Consider the following 10,571-nt stretch of genomic DNA (forward strand, 5'->3'; position numbering starts at 1 on the left):
GTCCACTTTAACTCTGCTGCTTCTTTTATTGTGTGCTTTCCTTGTTCTATCTCCCATTTTTGCCTGCTTAATGTGATTAGATGAAAGCTGGGGTTGTGCTCTGTGAACCTGCACAATGCAGCCCTAACAGATAACGTATTTGGACGAAGACTCAACGAAGAAAATCAGGCTATTTCTAACCTCATGCAAATGCAGAGCTGTTCTCCTATACTTATCCAGAAGTGCAACATGATGAAGAAATACAGAGAGGTTTTGCTTAATTTTTAAAACAGCCTTTAGATTCACATTTAGTGCCCCAGATTAAGTATTCTGAAGTAGCAGCACAGATATTTAAACTACCCATGAACTCTAAACTTTAACCATTTAATTTCAGCATAATAAACCACACGAGGCATTTTCTGTCATAGAAGGGGACCAATTAAACCTCACCACTTTTCCCCTAAATCAGCACTGTCCATTGATATTTGTTAAGCTTGCTGATCCAGCAATCTTTAAGGCTTACAGCAAGATGAATAATAGAGATTTGTCAGTTAATAACCACTATAATTCAAGTATGTCACATAGAAGTGTTTTGTTTAGTGAACAATATGCTGTCTAATTACCCTGCTCAATCATAACAGCACATATAAAGAAATACAGAAGGCTTTATTTTTAAATTGCTTTACCAAAGTGCTGTACCACAATAGGTTTCAGAAAGTTTGACACTACCACTTAGTTCTCCCCATATATGACAATCACATGGATTTTATCAATGAAACGATGAAGCAGCAAGTTTTTTCTTACTTTTAAAACCGACTCTGTGCTCCTTACTATAGTTGGCAAGCTAGAGAAGGACCAAACTTACCTTCTATAATCATGTACTGCAACATGCACCACTAGAGCAGAGCACTGACACAGATGCTGTATAATATTAGGTTTGATTCATGGCATGTTTGGGGGTTCTGCTATAAAAGCATTCACATTTCAAATATCGGCCGAGGGTCGCTTACCTACTTTGAAGACACTTTTTCCTGTCAAACAGGACAACAAAAGTATTCTCCATTTGCAATAAAGTAAGCACTGTAAACAGAAGCCTGTTAAAAATGATTTAAATTGCTCTAAAGAACCTCTTGATTCTTTACTGGCGTTTGGTCTTTTAAAGTAAGTAGGACAGAGAAATTGTTCCTAACCGGAATAGACACCAAGGCATTCAAATGTAAATTACCATTTTGTATTTGAAAGACACTTAGTATTATCCCAGTGACTTTCCAAAATGTCACAATATTTGCTTCCCCAGCACTTAAGCTAAAAGGCAGATTACTCGCGATGAAAGTGTCAAACTCTGCTCCCTATATAATGATATCACACTTAAAACAATAATGTCAAGGAAGAATCCTTCCCGTTCCTGCTTTGCTTTCCTTAACGAAGGAGGGGAATAAAAGGTAAATCAGGCAAGAAAAATTATGAATAAATAAAACTTTGGAAAGGCAAACAGGAATATTATGTTAAAATGCTCCTTTTCTGCTAGCACCATCAGACAGATTTGCCCCCAAACAGCTCAACGTGGCGAAAGTGAGGAGGAGCTGGGCGCCCTGAGTTACAGAGCTGGACTAAGGTGGCCCCTAGTAACAGCAGACACAGAAAATCTCTCCGCTATCTGGCCATCCCGTGCCCCATGATAAATGCCTGACTGCAGACACGCAGTCCTGTCCCAAAAGGAGCACTCATATTGTTGAGCAATTACGTTTTCAGCTGTACAACAAAACCACCACAGTCCACCCTCCTTTTTGACAGTCAGAGAAATAATCCCTTCTTTCTAACAGGAATAGCCTCTCTCTCCATGTGGTTTTTCACAATATACTGCTCTTCTCAGCTATATGGTTTTAAAGGCTTATAACCTAATAGGCAGACATACATGATAATCCGAGATTACAATCGGTATGAAGGCTACTTATCTCGCAGATTTACAACACAGGCTCTATTGGTTATTTATGTGCAGGGTCTTTAGAGCAGGACTATTTACGTACAGGCTTTTTTATTCCTTCTATCTTACTAGTGGTGAAATACAGAACACAAACACAAATATGGCTCAAAAATTGCAATTAAATGCACATCCACCATCTTTCTAAAGTTTTGCCTTATTTATTTGGGTTGTTCTTTAAATAAATCACCAATAGGTAATTTCCAGGGAAAACAAACTCCTTAAACATACCATTAAACTACAAGCATAGATATATGGCTATTTTAAATGGAAAATTAGGCAGAGAAAAAGATACTTTAAAAAGTGAGCCTCTCTTTACCCATGGGCAACCCTATAAACAAGTTTTCAAAGATGTACGATCAAAACCTTCACAGACTGAAAGGAAAAGGCTAGCGTAGGAGAAAGAAGAGACCGTCAAGCACATGGAAAGCAGACTGTATTTATTGCTAATACTTTCTTCACACTTGTTAAGGGAAAAGACAAATCATCATTAGATGTTATCTTCTTTCACTCAATTCTCCTGAATTGAGTATTTCCTAGCTCTCATGGGTTGGCAAAAATCACAATATCAATTTAGGAAGAGTCCTCTAAGCAGAAAAAAAACCTTTTACTTGCAAAGATAAAAAAGCCTACATTATTTTACAGCAAAAGAGGGCAAAGATTTTAATCAGAAACATGGGACCACTTCCAAACAACAGACTGACAGAGACAGCCTGCCACCTCATTAAAAAAAAAAAATCTAGTTCACTAATTAACAAAAATTCAGGGCTATCATGGTCTCTTGGGACGGAAAAAAAGAAAAAAAAAAAAAAGGATTAATTTTTACAAAACATTTAAGCTAAATTCCCCCCACTTTTCCCTGGCAGGAGGCTTCTGCAGGGTGCCTCTGCAGCACGAGGCTGCATTCTGGCCTGAGCCTTCCTCCAGCCGCAGCTCGAGTTTGTTCACACTTACTCGACAAGTCAACCCAAACAAAAGTACCAAGCAAGCAAGTTCAAAGGGAAAACCTGTGGTGCAAAACGCATCCAAACAATACAAGTGTTGAGAGTACCCAGAAGGGAACCGCACATCAGGTGCTGGCAGCACTGCATGCCAGTGCCTACATGAGAAATTAAATCTTGGTGGGGCAACAGCTGCCTCAGTGAGCCCCAAACCACAGTAATGACTCCCAGCAAGGAAGCCTCCCCAACCTGCCACTGGTTCACCAGGCAAAAGCCACTGCTAGGATCATCCTTCCACCCACCACCCTCCCTGCCATCCCTCCTATGGGAGCTACACCTTACTGTATAGGCATGTGTCGTGTCTTCTTTGACAATGCTCCGATACCATGGTAACAATCTTGTTTATCTATAAATGTCAAGACTGATAGGCTCAATCTGCCAAAAAAAGCAGCATATTCCTGTTGTGAAAACTGATTTAAGTTAACCCTTTCTGAAGGCAACTTGGACAAAGAGAAGGTAACGGACACATCTTTTTTTACTCCTTAGCACTGAGCTGCAGTAAATAATTATGATAAGTAATGCAGTTAGCAGCAACAGGATGGAAGAGTCCTGCAAAAAGTGCATTTGTTAAAAGCGTCTGGCTACAGACCAAGTACTGAATTAATTTATGAATTAATGGTTTTCTGCTGCTTTTCTTTACCTTCTTGATCCATAAGGAGATACCAGTCTAAAGAGGAAAGTAGCATGTCATAACTGAAATGAAAACTCTACAACAATTCTCTCCCTAAAACAAGACACAAAAAAAACCCCAAAGCACTTTTGGCATGCTGCACAGAGGCTCCAGGCAACAGCACGTCCATTATTTATTCCCATCATCAGTCAGAACAGTTATATGTTGCTACCAGTGGAAAAAAATGAACATTTGTGTTAATTCCTAGTGCTGCCCAGCCCTCTTCCAGGCCCAGGGTGTTCCAAAATAAATCTGTCTGCTTAAAGGTCAACTACAAAGATGAACCCCATATATTTCAAGCTACCCTGTAACGAAGAGAGAAAGCCTCTGCCCTTCTTTCTGCAGAACTTCACTTCCACCAGTCATCAGGAACATGGAACAGATCATTGTTAATAACAGGTGCCACAAGGATCTATTTTTAAGTGGTGGAACAAGACACAGGCAGACCATGAGACAGGAAAGATTAAGAACAGGAGAAAATAAAAGCTGAAAGTATACAGTGAAAGGCTAAAAACATGAGCAAGAAAAGGAAATAATCTTCAGATTCTTCTATCACATTCTGTGCTGCAGCACCTGAGCGAAGTCGGAAATGTTAGCACAGGACAGAGTGCAGAGCTGTTGTTGATTTCCAAATCTTTGTGTTGGCTCTAATAGAAGAAATAGGGTTTTGTGTTCAAAATGAAGAAAAACTTCAGTGTCTTTCATTAAAAGCAGTGCTCACTCCATGTTCTCTTACGCTAACAATCAAATAACTTTGACCTATGTCAGTGCCACTTGAATCCAGAACTGGTGGCAGAACAGAGGCCGAAATGCTGCGGCTGTGCCTATCTGCCAAGGACCGAGACATGCACCTAGCTTAATTTTCCCTTTAAAGCAACTTGCTGAATAACAGCCATAAAAAATATTGACAAATAAATCCATTTTTTTCTATCACCAGAAACAGTAAATTAAGAGGAAAACTGAAAAAGAAAAAAAAAAAAAGGAAGAAAAAAAGAAAAAAAAAATAGAGCATCAAACCTCCGCATCACAGTTGTTCCTGAGAAACACAGAGCGGTTTTATCATCTCAAATAAACACATTTACTCTTCAGATACATCACTCTGGGCAGATTCAAATGTTACTGATGCAGCTTACCGGCGCTATGACCACAAGAAGACATCGACCCTCAGATTGGATGAGGGAGCACGTAAAAACACTTACGAGCTACTGAGAAGTTATTTAAAGGTGATTCCCGTTGGTCAACATCCTGCGGTCGCTCCTTGTAGCCAATGAATGTGCCATCATTCTTTAAAAGAAAATACCGTGGCCTCCATGTTTTTATGTATTCTCCTGGGAAGAAATTATGGGAGAGATCATCAGAAAACACCCCAAAATACTGACTTGCCCACAATTAGTTGTTTTTTTTTTTTTTAAGTACTGAAACTGTATGTCATCCTGACATAGCAGCAGTTTTAAGAACATTCAGTTCATTCTGATACAAACAGTGGAAAAATGCAGGCACTGAGTCAGATATTGTTAGTGATGTTAACCACAAAAATGGGACTTCATAGAAGGTAAACAGCTACGTTTTGTTCTTCCATCTACTCCGATTTCCATTCAAATTCTGCAACATCTGCCTTAAATGCATTTTAAATTTTTAAAAAATCAGAGCAGATGTCCTATGTATTATTTTTTCTATTGTCATTTTTCATACTGACAAGTGGAGAAATTTTTTTCATTTACATTTTGCAGCGCAAGTGTTTTAAACAACAATGGGTAATTTACTAATTAGTCAACTGCTTTATCAAACCAACAGTCACTTTTAGAAGAGAAGATAATTCTCTGCTTAAGTTACATAACATCACTCACTCCTCTCACAATATCTCAAGCATGAAACACGAGATGATATATCACAATATGAAGGGGAAAACACTGGATGATGTATAGCCACCACACGGAAGAAAACAAACACCTATTCTGAAAGATATTCCACCTTTGTCAGAGAAAAAATCCCTTGCTCACACCATGCTACTGTTCATCCGAGCACCCTGCGCAGGTAGCAAGTCGTGTGACTGTGTTACAGCCACGTTCAAAATCTCCAGCCACAGAATAGAGAGTTCATCAAAACCTCAGTTATTTACTGGATTTACCCAGTTGAGCCTCAGGGAGGAAGACAGGGGTTTCCACCTGTGGCTCTTCTAGGTCACTGCATCAATGTGCCTCAGTTTCCCCCTTTGCTCATTGCCATGTTGTCCTCTTCTCAGGCAGTCTCTCCAGAACCTCAAATAGCTTTACATGGTGTCAAGCTGTGCCTCTAGGTCCTACAAGGACCTATTCAACTGAATCATAAAAGCCTCATTCAAGGTGGTATTCAGATCAGGGTACCAGCCACACTTTTCCAACTCTGCTCCCCATGACAACAACCGCTTTAAAGAAAGTTTTTAACACAGCATTCACTACAAAACACCCACAGCTGGGCAGCAGCTATTCCTCCCTCCGGTATGGTTTCTCGTTTCTTCGTTCAGCATCAGGGAGAGGGATGAGGCAGCAGACTAGGAGCCAAGCTTCTCTCCCGTCTGCCGCAGCAGGAGATCGCCTGTGTTCCCCGCGAGGCTGCCCTTGCAGTGGCTGGTACCCAGTGCCCACTGTTTCACCTGCTGGCAAGCTCTTCAACCAACCACCAAGAGCAGGGAGAAGAAAAAGCTCCCCAGATTTATCGGCTCTGGCAACCTTCTGCTGCTCTCCTGTTCTCCCAGGCTCCACTCACACCCTCTCTTCCTGCTGCTTGGCTCACTTCTGCTGGCAATTTCTCTCCCAGCGATGTGCACCCTGCCCCAGGAACTCCCCTGCAGCTGCTTTGCCTCCTTCCTCTCCCCACAGAACTCCTTCTCCTTCTGCAGTTTCAACCTGCTTCGGGCACCAGCTGTGTCATTTCTCCTCCGTTCAGGCTCATACTTTTCTCTCCTGCACACAGAAGCACAAGTAACGCCAACACCCACGCCATGAGGCCATGGGTGCATGTACCCCGACCTGCTGCTTTCGCTTGTTTAGCCCTTGGTAGGCTTTTCATTTTCTAATCTAAAGCGATAAACTAAGAGCTACCAAACCAGAGGAGAGAGTGATGCAGAGCTACCTTTCCAACAGCAGCCATGTCTGCAGAAAACACACATTTCCACTGATGAAACAGGGTGCAAGGCAAGATGAGAGGAAAAGGAATGAGCACAAACCTTCTCAGTCTTTCTTTGGGAGACGTCTGTTACAGCTGCAGGTGTTATACTAACCTATAAGGGGTTTACAAAAATGTCATCGTCGCTTTAGAAATTTCAGAAGAACTCACCTATAGCTGTCATGGCTTAACATTTATAAGCAAGGCAGTAAATGTAGGTGGTTTTGTTGTCATCATCTTTTTAATTCTGACCTTAATTAAAAGCTGAAAACTTTCTGGGATCAGTAGGAGATTATGAAGCCTTTAACATTTAAATTACCAGTCCAACTCAGCCCAGATCAGTGAGGTTACTCCAGTCTCATTACTATTACACCACAGATGTGACTACAGGGACAAGAAGATACATGGCATGCTCAGCCTAGCTCTTGCTGAGAGGTTTGCCAGGTAAGCAGGTCGGGGAGGTGGCTGCCCAGACTACCGTGATGTTGGAACGTACTGTTACATACCTGACTCATTGGCATTTTCTTCTTGCATAAAGCAGACCCAGGAACCATTTCATACCCCTTAGCATACCCGCATTTAGGACTAAATCCAGATTGGATGGGATGAAAAATATCTGAAGAGGGGCAAGACAAAGAGTTTCCATTTCCCTTACTTCCTAATCTATGCTACACATCTTCCACGTCAGTATTACAGAGGAGACATTTATTTTTTGCAGATTCTGAAATTACTATCTAGTTATTTTCAGTGAAGTATGCATAATTTTACACAAAATCACATTGTACAAGAGACTTCCTCTTAGAGGCGATGCTTATGTTTGGCGCTCATACTTTTACAGCTTTATTCCACCAATCCGTTTCTCTGTTAGAAACACTTCATCTAACAGGATTAATCACATAGTCTTTAAAATGGTGTTTTCTATACATACACAGCATCCTCCTCCACACTCACTCTTCCTTCACTCTTTCTGTGTCAAAAATCAAGGATTTCATTACTGCCAGGCATTTTGCAAGGACCATTCTACTTGGACCTTCCCTTATCCATTACTTTAGCTGGTTCTGGATCCTGATCCACCTTTTTAATTTGCAAGTAAGTTACATGATTTTAAACTTCTTTTTCCACATGTCTGGAGCTTAATGAATCCTGTAATACAGCAAACATATATTATTGATTATTGCTCTTGCCAAGGACAGTATGAGGCACGCTGCAGCATCTGTGGTATAAATTTTACTATATAACACACTGGGGTTATACTTCTGCATCTTGCAGCAAAGTGGCAAGACATTGCCTGGTGTGTGACTTCCCAACCTAAGTATAATTTTACATTCAAGCCTGAGCAAACTATCGTTCCTCTACAGAAGTTCTGAAACACAGATTCACCAACACAGTCATTGAGAAAACATACAACGTGCATATTCTTAAGAAACAAGTTTATATTTTTATAATTAGCTAAAACACTATATAAACTTCCTACACCCTGTGAGGAGGAACGCATTGATCCTCACAGCAAATAGGAGTATTTTAGGCAGAAAAGGAGTTTGTTAATAGAGACAAAAAATAATTACGTGGAACTGCCAGGACAAAGCTGACTGAAAAACATTAACACCTTTTCCTTCCTCTGATATACTCAGTAAGCTGTCATGCCTGAAGAGTGAACTGAGCTGTTTCAATTTTTGCCCTGTGTTTTTTGTTCCTGTTGTGGTTTTGTTTTTAAGAATCATAAGCAAGAAGTTACTTAAGTCACTAATAGTAGTTATGCAGTCACACTAGAAGACTTGTACTGAGTACAGTAAATCCAAGCATGTGTGGCAAATTCTATCAGACAACACTAAAAAAAAAATAATAATAATAATGATCCACCATGGAAAAGTGAACAATTTACAAAGCAAAACATTTTTTCCTCTGTGATTCATTGCTTGTGTAATGCCCTGGCAGAGCCTTCTTTGTTTTCAGTAACAGAATGCTAACACTGCAGAGACAGGAAAGCAAAAGCATGGGTTATAAATCCTACATATAAAATCCTGGAACCAAACAGACTCCTCTGTAGCTTGCTAGCTTTATTATTTAAAATCTTTATGTACCATTCTGTTTACTCCAAGCAATTTCCAAATTGCAAAGATTCCCAAACTGTATATATCTGGAAATATACCCAAAGATTGTTATAGACCGATTTCCCTTTATTGTCTTGTGTCTGCCCCCACACACTGCACATTAAAATACTTAACACACACTTAGAATGTAAACCCATCTCATGCCAGAAAAGCTTTTTCACAGTAACACACACTGCAAAGCACACTTACGCCTGAACATTTCAGAAAAAGTTAAACACAAAACTCCTTTGGTTCATGAGAAGTTAATTCTACTGAGGATTTAAAATAATGCAGGGTTAGGTTATTTCCCTCTCCTCCCCACAACAGTATCTCATCGAATCTGGAGCTGTCTACCACTGATAGAGTGTCTAACATCAGAAACAGCTGCCACTCCCTGGGAAGCTCACGGGGTAAGTGGAGAATAATGAGCAGCAAGCACCAGCAGAACAAAAGAAAATCCATCTTTATTTACCAACTGCTGCATGCTTGTTGCTGCATCAAGCTCATTCAGAGCCAACACCACACCCTTTAATTCAGAACAGACTATATTTAAGAAGTCTCTGCCTTTTTTTTTTTTAATCAACTCATACATACCAATGGTTTGAAAAAAAAATCATTAGGTTAACCAAGTCAGCATCCAATGATACCCTTGATATTTACAAAAGCACTGGCCCAACTATTAACTTTCTTATGCCTCAAAGTAACCAGAACAAGCCCAGAAGCATCGACTGAAAACAAGGCCTCAGTTATGTAAAATGCACTCGAGTGGCTACCACAAATCTATGGATAAATAATGCATTAAACTTTCTGCTCTGAGCAACAGAAGTAGCACCATTAATTACAATTCAGGTTAACACTCAAAATAGTAGAGCTTTTGAGTTATGCAAGCCTCCTCTACGTTCCCACACGCTCCCAAGACGTTCGACATTCCTTGATTGTACAGCCCTGAACCGTCCGAGGGAAGAAACACGCAAGTTACGCCAATCGCAGCGCTAATGTGCCACTGGTCAAAGGCGGAATGACTCATTTCGCAGATTTCAATGGCTGCGAGAAGTGCTCTGCATCCTGTCGGCCTAATAAGTTTCAGCGAAAGAGATGCCAGCTTCCTTAAAGATGGGAAGCTTTCAGGAGCTGCCATCTCATGTGCGCTGAAGAGCGGGACGCGGATTTCCAGTCAGTTTCTACTGCTCGAGTAAATAGGGTAAGTGTCCGCTTGCTTCAAAACCAGCTGAAATCAAAACAGATTTGGAAAAAGAAAGCAGGGATTGAAAACTGGTCTTTGCTTTTCTAAAGCCCTCGGAAGCAAGCCCTTTCCAAACTCAGCGAGCTAATTCTGGATCTTAACGACTTGACACCAAACAATTAAACAAGTCTAGGGTGACCCAAATGAAAACTCTCAGTTCAAATATGTTTTTTTTATTTTTAAAAATAGCAGCGCAGACACCCACCAGGCTGGTGCAGCACCCTTCCCTCTCCTCAACAAACTGTCAAAACAAGATATTTAAACACAGTGCCGGGTTTTCGGTAGCTTGGGGAAAGGAAAAAGAAAGGAGGAAAAAAAAAGGTTATGCTAATGTCTTTCCCAACACGCTTGCAGAGAGAGGAGGACCTCTGGTTTGTCTGCCTATTCAGAGGCGCAGCAAAGGGGGCCGGTTCTTTGATGATGATTTTTTTTTGGCCCCTCTCTGGACGCCTCCTCGGCCGCC

The 10,571-nt window shown here is 40.8% G+C and overlaps 1 protein-coding gene across 1 annotated transcript in view; it reads right to left on the minus strand.

The window, feature by feature from the left end:
• Positions 1–4,955, minus strand: part of AKT1 (v-akt murine thymoma viral oncogene homolog 1) — a 34,885-nt gene extending 29,930 nt beyond the window's left edge. Inside the window, exon 1 of the mRNA XM_010289303.1 lies at positions 4,831–4,955. The gene's annotated coding sequence lies outside the window, so the exon portion shown is untranslated. The remainder of the gene's footprint in view (positions 1–4,830) is intronic.
• Positions 4,956–10,571: the final 5,616 nt, after the last annotated feature.

This window comes from Phaethon lepturus, unplaced genomic scaffold (genome assembly GCF_000687285.1).
Source record: "Phaethon lepturus isolate BGI_N335 unplaced genomic scaffold, ASM68728v1 scaffold49396, whole genome shotgun sequence".
NCBI classification, from domain to species: domain Eukaryota; kingdom Metazoa; phylum Chordata; class Aves; order Phaethontiformes; family Phaethontidae; genus Phaethon; species Phaethon lepturus.